Genomic DNA, 11,178 nt, shown 5'->3' with positions numbered 1-11,178 from the left:
TAGCAACATAGCTTCAAATTAGCATTGAATTGTTTAGACCCTTACCTACATTTTTTTAGCTTTCCATTAGCCATTTGCTAGCAATTTTGCTATGAGTTATAAATATCTTTGGTTGGAAGATTTACTCAAACTATTTTTGTTATAATTTTTTAAGTTTTTTTGTTGTTGTTGTTGTTGCTCTGTTTCTGTAACTGGTAACTTTTGTAATCAGGCTTTTAAACTTTTTCTCTCCTTTACTGTGTCCTTTCAGGGATAGAATTTATCTCTCTGAATAATTTCAAATTTTGCATACGTTATAAAAACATATTCTCCTTGTTGTTATTGTGAATTTATACTGCATAAATACTATTCCTGATTTACTTGTACTGTAAAAAACAAAGTAGTGATGGGAGGAAGGGTTTGGTCTTTGGGGGTGAGGGGGTGAGGGGTGAGAGGAAACAGATGGAGGAGCGGTCTGTAAAGGTGGATGATCAGTCTGAAGAGCCGTTGGAGGCAACAGTACCAGAAACTAATCTTCTTTATCAGCCGTCATCTGCTCTGACAAACACCGGGTTCTTCCTCCAAAACAAATGATCAAATCCTCTTTCAGTTTTTTTCCCCTGTGTCCTGTCTGTCTCATTCCCTGTTGGACATGTCTGTGTCAACACCCCCCCCCCCCCCCCCATCTGATATGACAAAACGTACACAATGACAAAAACCGTTCCACTCTTGATCTGGATTCCTTCACCGAATCCTTTTGTTCAAGTTTCCTTCCCCCCTTCATCCGTGTAAACCATATCACAGCTCGGGCTGAGGTTTTAGAATGGAGAGACCCCCCCCCACCCCCACACACCCGTCACATGAGACCTCCATAACCTGCCAGCTTACACTTCCTGCTTAGATCTCCCATCTCCTGCTGTTCCAAATACGGCTGCTGCTGTTTCCTTCAATCTGAAGGTCTCTTATCTGGAACTCTTGTCCACTTTGGTTTCCTCACCAGGATGTGACGTAAGCAAAGTGTTATCATCTTAATATACGGAGCTACTTCAGTGGTTCACAGTGATTCACAGTAACTCATACTACATCCACACAGCCACCCCGTTGTCATTTTAATTAAGGAACCTTCCAGAACATCTACTACCCAGTTCTACTTTATCTGCTAACATTTTGGAGACGATGTTAAATAAGAAAAATACCTCATTAATCCCACTCCAGGTGAAACAACAAAGACAGTAGGTCAAATGATATAATATAATATAATATAATATAATATAATATAATATAATATAATATAATATGCCATGCCATGCCATGCCATACCATACTAGACTATACTATACTATAATTTCATTTCATTTCATTGACTTTATGCACCAGCTCTGCTGTAGCTGAGGTTGGACGACATGAGAAGAAGAGTCTGAAACACGTGCTGTCGTTTAACTGTGAATTTAACATCTGTTATTGGCACCAGGAACTGTGAGGACCAGTGATGTGACTCCAGCCAGCTGGTCCCTCCTGGTTTTACTCTCTCATTTGTCCGGCAGTTCAGAGGCTTAAGCCTTGATTAATCCCGACCTCAGAGATCGGCCCGTCCTTTTGACCCTCGGCAGGTCGACAGTCGAAAAACGTCGCCGTTCAACTCACGTTCTGGATGCTCTCAGCTAACGCCGCACGCGACACGTGCACCAACCTGGACTCCAGCTCCAGTCCTGGTCAAGTTTCCCATCATAAACGCTGTGACCAGAGTGGGTGTCGTCAGCGAGGCTGGCAGACAGAGACAGGGAGGAAAGGAGAAAGGAAGGAAGTGGAATTTTAATAGAATGTCTTCATCCCAGCAGTGTAACCAGGACGGGTCAGGTCTATATATAGACCACCCCCACAGAAATAGACACACAACGGTTTCCAAATTTTAGAAACCTGTGACTGGTCTGAGGAGTCAGAAAATACACACACTGTGTACTGTTTACTAATATCCAACGAGAATGTTTCATCGTCATGTCTGTAAACCTGATAAATATGACAGGATAAAAAAAATCATACATCCATACATTGATGCTGTAATTAAATATTAATCAGCCACAAATTAAATTGATAAACGAAGTGTGTTTGTATTAATGCTGCACCAGAGCTTTAATTAATTACAGCTGAGGCCAAAAAATGAAAAACTGGGTCAAGAGACAATTTGGTTAAAATGTATTGAGAAAATACATTTTAATATACTATAGCTTATTTTTTACAAGAGTAATTTGGGTCGTATTCGGTTTTTGTATCTGTACGACAATTGCAGTAAAACAGGAATTACAGGAACGTCAACAACAAGATGAAGAGCAGCAGAATTGTGTATTAATGTTTTTTAATTCTATTTTTTTTTTAATAATAACAACTTGAATTTATGGTGTCTGGGAGTTGAGTTCAGAGCATTTGGGATGAGAGGCAGGTGTGCTAAGGAATCACTTTAGCTCAACTACAGTTCAGCAATGATTTTATTTGTCAACAACAACACTGTGTGGCAGATAGTGAAGATCTATTTTACAAATATATTTTGTTGTAAACATACAAAGTGAAACTTAGTGTTAGTAAAGATAAAATAGAATAAAGACTAAATATAAAGATAAAGATAAAGAGGTAAGGTTGGTCCAGAAACCATAAATAGGTGTTTGTTCCCTGGGGGACACTTTTGGCCGAACACAGGAAGAGCAACACTAGCATGACTGGTAGGTGATGAAGTTTAGTTCCCTCCAATTCTTAACTATTTTACTAGTACTCACTTCAACTCAGTTGGTATAAATGTTATATGTAAGTTACATTTCTTAAAAGAGTTGTATTTTGTATTTTTGAAATGCTTTTGTAAAAAGAAAAACTTGTTTTTAGAAGGAGTTTAAGGGAAATTGTTTGTTAGCGTTAGCTACAGTGTCATCACCAGCTGTGGTTTGTATGAGTTTAGTTTGATTCAAAGCTGAATGTGTGGGACAAAGAAACAGGTTACATCACACTGGGTGTATTTTACTGACCCAAGGAATCAAAAGTGAGAGGCTGAGTCAAAAAATACTAAGACACATGGAACCATTGCACGTCCATACATTTACACCCGAACAGTTAAGAAAAAAATATATTGTAAGTAATATTATTTATTAGTTAAACAAATAGAAAACAAAACATTCAATATTTATTATGATTTAATTTGCCCAATAGCAACTACAATGTTTTAATTCCAACAGGAGTTCAGAAAAAAAACCCTATTCTTCTGCGGTCGTTGTTTGGTTAAATGTTTTCCCACACTCTGAGAACCACTTTTATCAGAGAAAGTTTTATTATTATATGACGTCTCAGATCAGGTGATGAACTTTGTTACCTTTTATTTGATCAGAAAATCCCCTAACCCTCCAAAACTAAACCGGTTTTGAAGGATTTGGGTTTGGGGATTTTTTTGGTTTTTTTTTCAAAACTGAAAAAACCCTTTAGAGGAAATCGTTGAGGCAGAGAAGCAGGTTGTGACCTGGTGTCAGTGACGCTCTACAGAATTCTACAGTGAATAACTTCTCTGATGGAGACACCACTTTCAGAACATTTTTGATTTATTTTGAGGAAATTTAAAAAAAAAAAAAAAAGCTCTCGGAGCTTATTGTCTATTGAAAAGCTCAATCCTCCCAATCCTCAATGATCTGCTCATAAAAACGTCCTTTATTTTGTCCTCAGCCCAGACAAAAAAAAAAAAAAATTCATGACTCAGCTTCGCAGATTCCTTAACTTTCTGTATTACATCACTCAAGGGGCCGCAATTTAAAACACCGTTGAAGTTGTGATCCAGACACAATTAACATTTATTGAAAGTACAATAAATAAAACTTCAAAATACTAACATCCAGTAAAATAAGAATATTGTTACACGGGTCGTTGATGTGCATCAAGGGTCCATTATGTAGTCTGTGCATGTATACATACTCAGAACTCTTTTGGATGGAACTTTGGAAGTTTCTAAAGCCACAACCTGAAACTCGAAGCATTAAATCAGAGAACAGCCGGACGAGTTGTTGGTTCACGACCCGGCTTCAGTGTAAAAAGTGATGTTGTCTGTTTGATTAAGAATGTTGTGTCTCTTACAGGCAGCTGTCACATGGACCAGAATCATCACCAGACGACAGTGACTGGCCTGGCTCCATGTACCAGTGAGTCAATCACATACTTACAGTACTGGTGTTTATGCTATGCTATGATCAAAAGGTTAAATGACCCAGTTCTGCCACTGCACCATTAAAATAAATACATACAATATAATAATAATAATAATAATAATAATAATAATGTTTGATTAAATAAAATAAACCAAAAATTCAATGATAAAAAATAATAATCATAAACAAACTTTATTTTATTGTATTATTGCACTCTTCTTCATGTGTCAGGACCATTACGCTGCTGACACACATCTGGGCTCAGCAACACAGAATGTGTTTCCCACGACTGTTTGATAAAATTAAACTGCTGTGTGTGTGTGTCTGTGTGTGTGTGTGTCTGTGTGTGCGCGTCTGTGTGTGTGTCTGTGTGTGTGTGTCTGACGGAGAGAGGAGCGGAACTGAAACAACAGAAATGAATCAAGTCATGTTGTAACTAATGCACTGTTCCACTGGTTCAGTTGAGTCATGCACTGCCCCACATGTCGTTTCCTAAACAGAATGAATGTATGAAAGTAAATGTGTGCCATCTGGTTTTTGGTAATTTGACTTTTTGGTGACCATGATTTATATATATATATATATATATATATAGATAGATAGATAGATAGATAGATAGATAGATATACTGAATTTTTTAACAAAGATATTTGAAATGTTTTTTTTGCTGCACACACACACACGGGCCCTAAAACACACAAAGAGGGATTTCAGTCCAGGAGGAAACACAGAAAACACCTTCACCTATTTGGTTTCCACCTGACGCTACATTTAGTCTTCTAACATTTCTGCTTTCTAATGAAACTTCCTTGTTTTATGGAAAAAAAATTCAGTCCACATAAGAGAGCAGGAACAGTAAAGGTGATGACACCCACACATGACTTCATGTGGTTGTGAACCTGGCATGGAACACTGTACGTTTCTAAAGTTGGGTAAAAACCACAGCAGATATGTAAATGTCTTCTGCGTTGGATGATTTCACACAAAGCCCAGAAATAGAAGTAATGAATCCAACTCCAAGACTGAGTCAGCCCGTTTGAAGGGTTGTGAATGAACCCATTCACAATAATATTATATAAAAAGATTTTTAAAAAACCCAGTGATCTCATAAACCTTGGGAAACTTTGGTTCCACTTCCTCAGATGTGTTTTAAAATAATGTAACATCTGCGCTGACACTGATGTTGTACAGGGTCCAACTCTGTAATGACAGGATGTGGAAACTTTAGGAGAGAAACAGTCCATGTTCCCCTCTCCCTGGCCCCCGCCCCGCATCTTAAACCCCATTTACTACTGGACCACTTGATTATTAGTTTTCCACAGTGTGATACAGCCTCTTCCTCCTCACCTTCTCAGATAAGGTCAAACTACTCATCTCTCCCCCGCCGCTGCTGCCATGTGGCGCTGGATTATTTTAAGGCCACGGCTTGGAACATGCACAGAGGGAGAGTCAGAGTGAGGGGTGGTTGTGGTGAGGGGGTGGGCTCACATCAGAAAAACAGTTGTTATCACTGGACAGTGTTTGAAGGAACAGTTTGATTTGGCGATGAAGTTACCTGTGGTTTTGATATCCATCTTGATTATTCAAGTGAAAAAAAAATATTTTTTTCACATTATACCATTGACTAGTGAAACAAAATCCATGAACTATTATTTCAATGATTTAACTTCACCTTTTTACCATCAACTACTTAACGATTTAACTTTAACAAAAAGCTAAAAGCACAAGAAAAATAAAATCTGGTATAAAAAAAAACTGATATTGAGTCTTTGGGATCCACTGGTTTGGACCAGGTGTGTTAAATTATTTAATTAATAATTGTCATTGTTTACATTTGCCTAAAATATCTTTACTAGTTGTTTTTGATCTACATTTTGACTACGTTTTTCTCATTCCTAGTCCAATTATTTGTTATCTCTTGCCAAATTGTTAGTCATTTTGGTTAACTAGCAGTAATGTTTGGTCTAAATTTAAGCTGCATTTTGACTATTCGTCATTTTTGGGCTAACCTATTATTCCGCTAACCTAGCTTTTTTTTTTCTTCTTTGTTATACGTTTTGTACCTTTAAGTGATTTCTTAATGATTTTGGCTAAGCTGACTTTGTTATCTCTCAATAAAAGAATGAAAAACAAAACTTAAAACTCCTTAGCTTTTATATATTTTATTACTAGGGTTTGTTTGTTTTTTTAAAAAAAGACTCTTTTTTTGGTTGTGATGCAGTGCATTTATATTTTCGGCCCTGGTTGTGTATATTTACTTCCTCTACTGAAAACCCTGACCAACCATGAAGATCATGGTCAATAATACTTCAGTGATAACTGTGCTCTGTATGGAGAGTCAGAATGTCTGCTGTGGCTGGAGCTCATAACTGATTTTCTCTTTGAAAACCCTGCTGTGTTCTTAATGCTAAATGATATTTAACAATGATAGAATTTGCAGAACTAGATTTGGTTTCATGACCTGACGTCACCATGCACTAATGGACCTAACTACTTCCACGTTTTTTTTTAGTTTATTTATTTATGTTTTCCGTTCTGTCCCTGTGAACTCAGTTCTCGCAGGTCGAGTATTTCCTTTCCTAAAAAATCTGTTTTTTTTCCACTCTCCACAACCCATGGGGGAAAAGGTATAAATATCAGTTTCCTTAGCTTCTTCACGTTCCTCTCTGTTTGGTGCTGAGTCGGTTGTGTCAAGTCGAATCACAGGAGTGTTTCCACTAGAAACAGTCCCTGATTTCTCCGCTGGAGGCTGAGGAGTGAAGATAGTGACACAGCAGGTCTAAAAACAAAACCAGTGGGCCACGAGAGGACACATATCAGAGCGGTAAAAATAACTTGTTGTTCTGAGGACGACTCTGTCGAAGCATCACTGTAAAATGTAACAGTTCCTACGGGTGCAGCTATAAACCTGGTGCAGCGCATTGACGTTCTGATCCTGGTCTGGTTTTTTTCTTTCATCCAGCTGTGGAACAGAACCAAGCCCCCGGTCTGTGGTGCCCAGACCTCAGCTGGGAAAGATTAGACATGTTTTTATGTCATCCCTTTTTGATTACCTCAATTCTATATTTAGCTCTCAATAAATCATCTCTAAGCTGTCTTTAAGTAGACCAAAGACCCTGCAGCAAAACTATCCACCAGGTCCCTGGAACTCTCCAGTGTTAAGTCTGTACTTTAATCTGCGGTGGTTTGGTTTGATTATTAAAAATTACTATAAAATCCTGGTGCTAACTGCTTTTAGAATTTGTGTTATTACATCAGATAATTACTAAAGCAGTAGCTCAAAACAAACTGATTCTGAGATCCTCATTTCCACGGATGATGTCATCACCTTAGAACAGGCGTGGGCAAAGATAAATGACATGTAAAAGTCATGCATAAAGGCTAAAATGCTTTTATCATTTTCTATGCCATCTATTGAGAAAACATGGGTATTGCAGGGAAAAGGCAGAAGTACAGTGATGATAGAAATAAATTATATAATTTGGAAAAGTTTGGCGGGCTGGATTAAAAAGATGAACGGGCCGCATCCGGCCCCCAGGCCTTAGTTTGCCCATGTTTGCCTTAGAAGGTTCAGTGTGTGTTGTTTTTGATTTCAGTTGTTAGATTTAACTCTGTTTCTAGCATGGTTACAGTAGCACACACACTTGGAACTGTTGATATGATACAGAAATATTCTCGTGTCTGTACTTTAGTAATTGAAACAGAGCTGATTTATTTCCTGGAGTTCCTCAGGGATTCAATCTTAGACCTTTACTGTTGTTATTTAAATGACTGATTTACAGGAATCCAGCCATAAACTGGTGTATTTTCATAGATGTCACACGTGCATATATTAACTTATGCTGTTTTCACAAATGTAACCCTGTATTAGTAAATACTATGTATTGATTTACTATGTAAGTGTATGAATACACTTTTGTGTTCACACTAACTTTAACGCAGGATTCGCATAAAAATGATTTATTAGCGAGGGCTTTTATTTTCCGCCGTATTTAATTATTGTTACATTATAGTAATTAATAGTTGAAAAACCATCAGGCATGTAATAATATTTATATTTACTGTTGCTAAGTCTGTCAGTTGCTGATTTTTATCTCTTCATTCCTGTCAATGGTTTATTGATAAAATCATTCAAATAAATTAAAAAAAAAATGTATTGATTTTTTTTTGTTATTAAAATCATTCAAATAAATTAAAAAAAAGTATTGATTTTTTTTTTGTTATTTTTTCGTCCATTATGAGACATTTTACCTGTTGAAGATGACTTTTTTTACTCTTCATTAACTTGAAAAATAATAATAAATGTTGATAAAAACTGCGCTTTCACCTGTTCCTCAAACACACTGTGTACAGTCAGTGCGCAGACGATGAAAGACATTAGTGCTTTAAAAACAAAATGAATGGTCTTTTCACCCACACACACACACAAACACGCCGCTCACACACACACACAAACATCACCTACATGTAAAAATCAATAGCAGGTTTACACATGAATTAGATGTACTGAGGTGCATCAGCAGGTGTTCGTTCCACGGCTGAATGATTTATCCATTTTCCATCTCTCTGTCTCCGGCGTTGGGTTATGCAACTATTTACCCCCAACAGCAGTTGGTCTCCGCTGTTTTCTGCTTTCTATTTCTTGACTCTTCGCTCTGATAATCATCCGTGTGCTGTAAGCGATTGGGAAGTTTCAGTTTTATTGATTGACGTTGTTTGTGGTCTGTTAAAATGGACGAAAATGGGTAAATTATCTTTTTTTTGTTAGCATCTACAATTTCATTTTTATTTATTTTTAAATGTGTTGCCATCATGTGGATTGTTTATAAATGCACAGTTTAAAAAAAATAAAAAAATTACATTGAAGCCAAGATGCTGGAAAAGTTGAGGATATTATTTTTCCAAGAGGAAAGTCTGGGATAAAACCAACTTTTACACAAAATGCATCTGTGATACATTTTTTGCTACGATCCCTTACGCTAATATTTACAGCTCCCTTGCTTAGGGAGAAATATGTGGGCAGCGAGTATCAGTGTAAAATTGGTCGAAGGAAATGTATCTTCCATCAGTAAGAATGTGGTGAGCGATGGAATTGAATCAGCTGAAAAAGGGCTTTGCAGCAGTTTTCCATCTTGGCAGTGAGTCATACATCTGCAGACTCCATCTGCCTCAGGAGGAGGAGGGGGAGGAGGAGGGGGAGGGGGAGGGGGAGGGGGAGGAGGAGGAGGAGCAGTGTATCAGGCCTGTGCTTGTTGATGTAGGAGGAAAGGAGAGCAGAGGCTCCAGTACGTGTGCACTGTATTTATGTGGTACTTCAAAATAAATCACTCAGCACGCTTCTATGAAATATCATCCTTTTGATGATGTTTTAATTATAATATCTAACATGGAAAGCCATTAAATTTGTTCACAAACATGTTATGTTAAGAACCACGTGCTGGTGAAGTGGATGGTGGTCTTGCCCAGAAGATCACAGGTTTGATTCCTGTGGTAACTTGATGGTCATTTTGTTTTTGTTTTGTCAATTTGGAGGTTGTCTTCATGCCACAGCAATGGCCTGAGATGGACTTAGTAACAGTCTAGGCCAGGGATGGGCAAACTAAGGCCCGGGGCCGGATTTGGCCCTTTTAATCCAGCCCACCAAACTTTTCAAAATTATATAATTTATTTATATTATTATTATACTATTATATATGCCCCTTTCCTGCAATACCCACGTTTCCCCAATAGATGGTGTAGAAAATGATAAAAGCATGTTAGCATTTTAGCCTTACACGTCGTTGAAGGTTATTGAGGTGGTATTTCAAGCTCGAGGTGCTTTGGTGAAATTAAAACCTTTCCAACAGTGTGTATAAATAACGTATATCAACTGTGTTAGAGCTACAATAAGGGGTTGAATAGCGTTTGAATTATCGGATATGCGTAGTGCGTGTCGTTCTGTGTGTGGATTAAAATTAATTGAAAGTTTTAATGTGATTAATTCCACACAATTAATGAGCGTAATTAACACATTGAATTATTACAGCTTTAGAACAAACATACCAGACGTACAGTATCAGTCAATACCAGTTGTTAGGAGAATTCTGCTGTGTACATATTTACGTTGTCAATCACACGACTTTTACTGCATGTATTTTTTAGTTATCGTCACTGCAGTATATCGTGTCACTTCCTTGTATTGTGTCCCTTCAACATCACATGAAACTTGAGTGATTCCACTTCAGCAGCTCTTCTCACTGATCCTGATCTGCAGCCGAAAACCTGATTCGTTCTGCACGTGTGTGGTGACTTCCTGTACAGACCTCTGCGACGACTCTGGGGCGTCTCAGGTCGGTCACAGTTCAGTGACAGACATGCTGCATGATGCATGTATGTAAATCTCCTTGAAACTCTTTGGCTGTTGTTAAGAGGAAGTACTGTTGTTGTGTTGTGTCGTTAACAGGAAATAATTCTCACCTAACCTGACTCGAAATCCAGATTATAAATAGACATTGTAAAATTGGACAAATAGACATCACTGGGTTATTTTTGGACTGGTTCGTCACAGACTTCCGTCAATTAATTCCCTTTACTTGGCAGCAAACTTCACAATGAGGAACTTACCTTCGGAAAGTACACAGAGTGACTTCCAGAGGTTCCTGGTGTCATTGATCAAGAGATAAATGGAAATACCGAGGGTATTTCTAAGGACACGCACATGCGCTTACTTCCGCCTGGTAGAAATAAACCTCAACTTGTCCTCCAGTTATTTGAGGACTGAGCGACAGTAAAAAATACTACCCAAAACTCTTTCGAGGTTTGCTCAATATTTCTGTATAGCCGCAGTTTTATATCATCCCCGATTTTCTTAGACGCGAGATTCCTCGAAGGATGAGTTTCAAAGCTTCTCTCGGCTCAGGCCACATCTGTACGTATGGCAAAGAGGAGCAGAGAAACATCCAGTAGCATCTTGGCCTGCTATTACAGACACATGAGGTCATTTCTGTCTGGGACAGAGTTGAAGGCGAGCAGCAACCACACACCCAGT

The 11,178-nt window shown here is 38.0% G+C and overlaps 1 long non-coding RNA gene across 1 annotated transcript in view; it reads left to right on the top strand.

Annotated features, from left to right (window-relative positions):
- Window positions 1-2,662: 2,662 nt before the first annotated feature.
- Window positions 2,663-11,178, top strand: part of LOC112488111 (uncharacterized) — a 37,820-nt gene continuing 29,304 nt past the window's right edge. The window contains exons 1-2 of the long non-coding RNA XR_003051852.1: window positions 2,663-2,693; window positions 4,083-4,145. This is a non-coding gene — a long non-coding RNA (uncharacterized LOC112488111). The remainder of the gene's footprint in view (window positions 2,694-4,082; window positions 4,146-11,178) is intronic.

This window comes from Cynoglossus semilaevis, chromosome 14, assembly GCF_000523025.1.
Source record: "Cynoglossus semilaevis isolate Cse_v1.0 chromosome 14, Cse_v1.0, whole genome shotgun sequence".
NCBI lineage: Eukaryota > Metazoa > Chordata > Actinopteri > Pleuronectiformes > Cynoglossidae > Cynoglossus > Cynoglossus semilaevis.
Note: the sequence above shows the minus strand (reverse complement) of the source record. Positions and strands in the feature narration are given on the sequence as shown.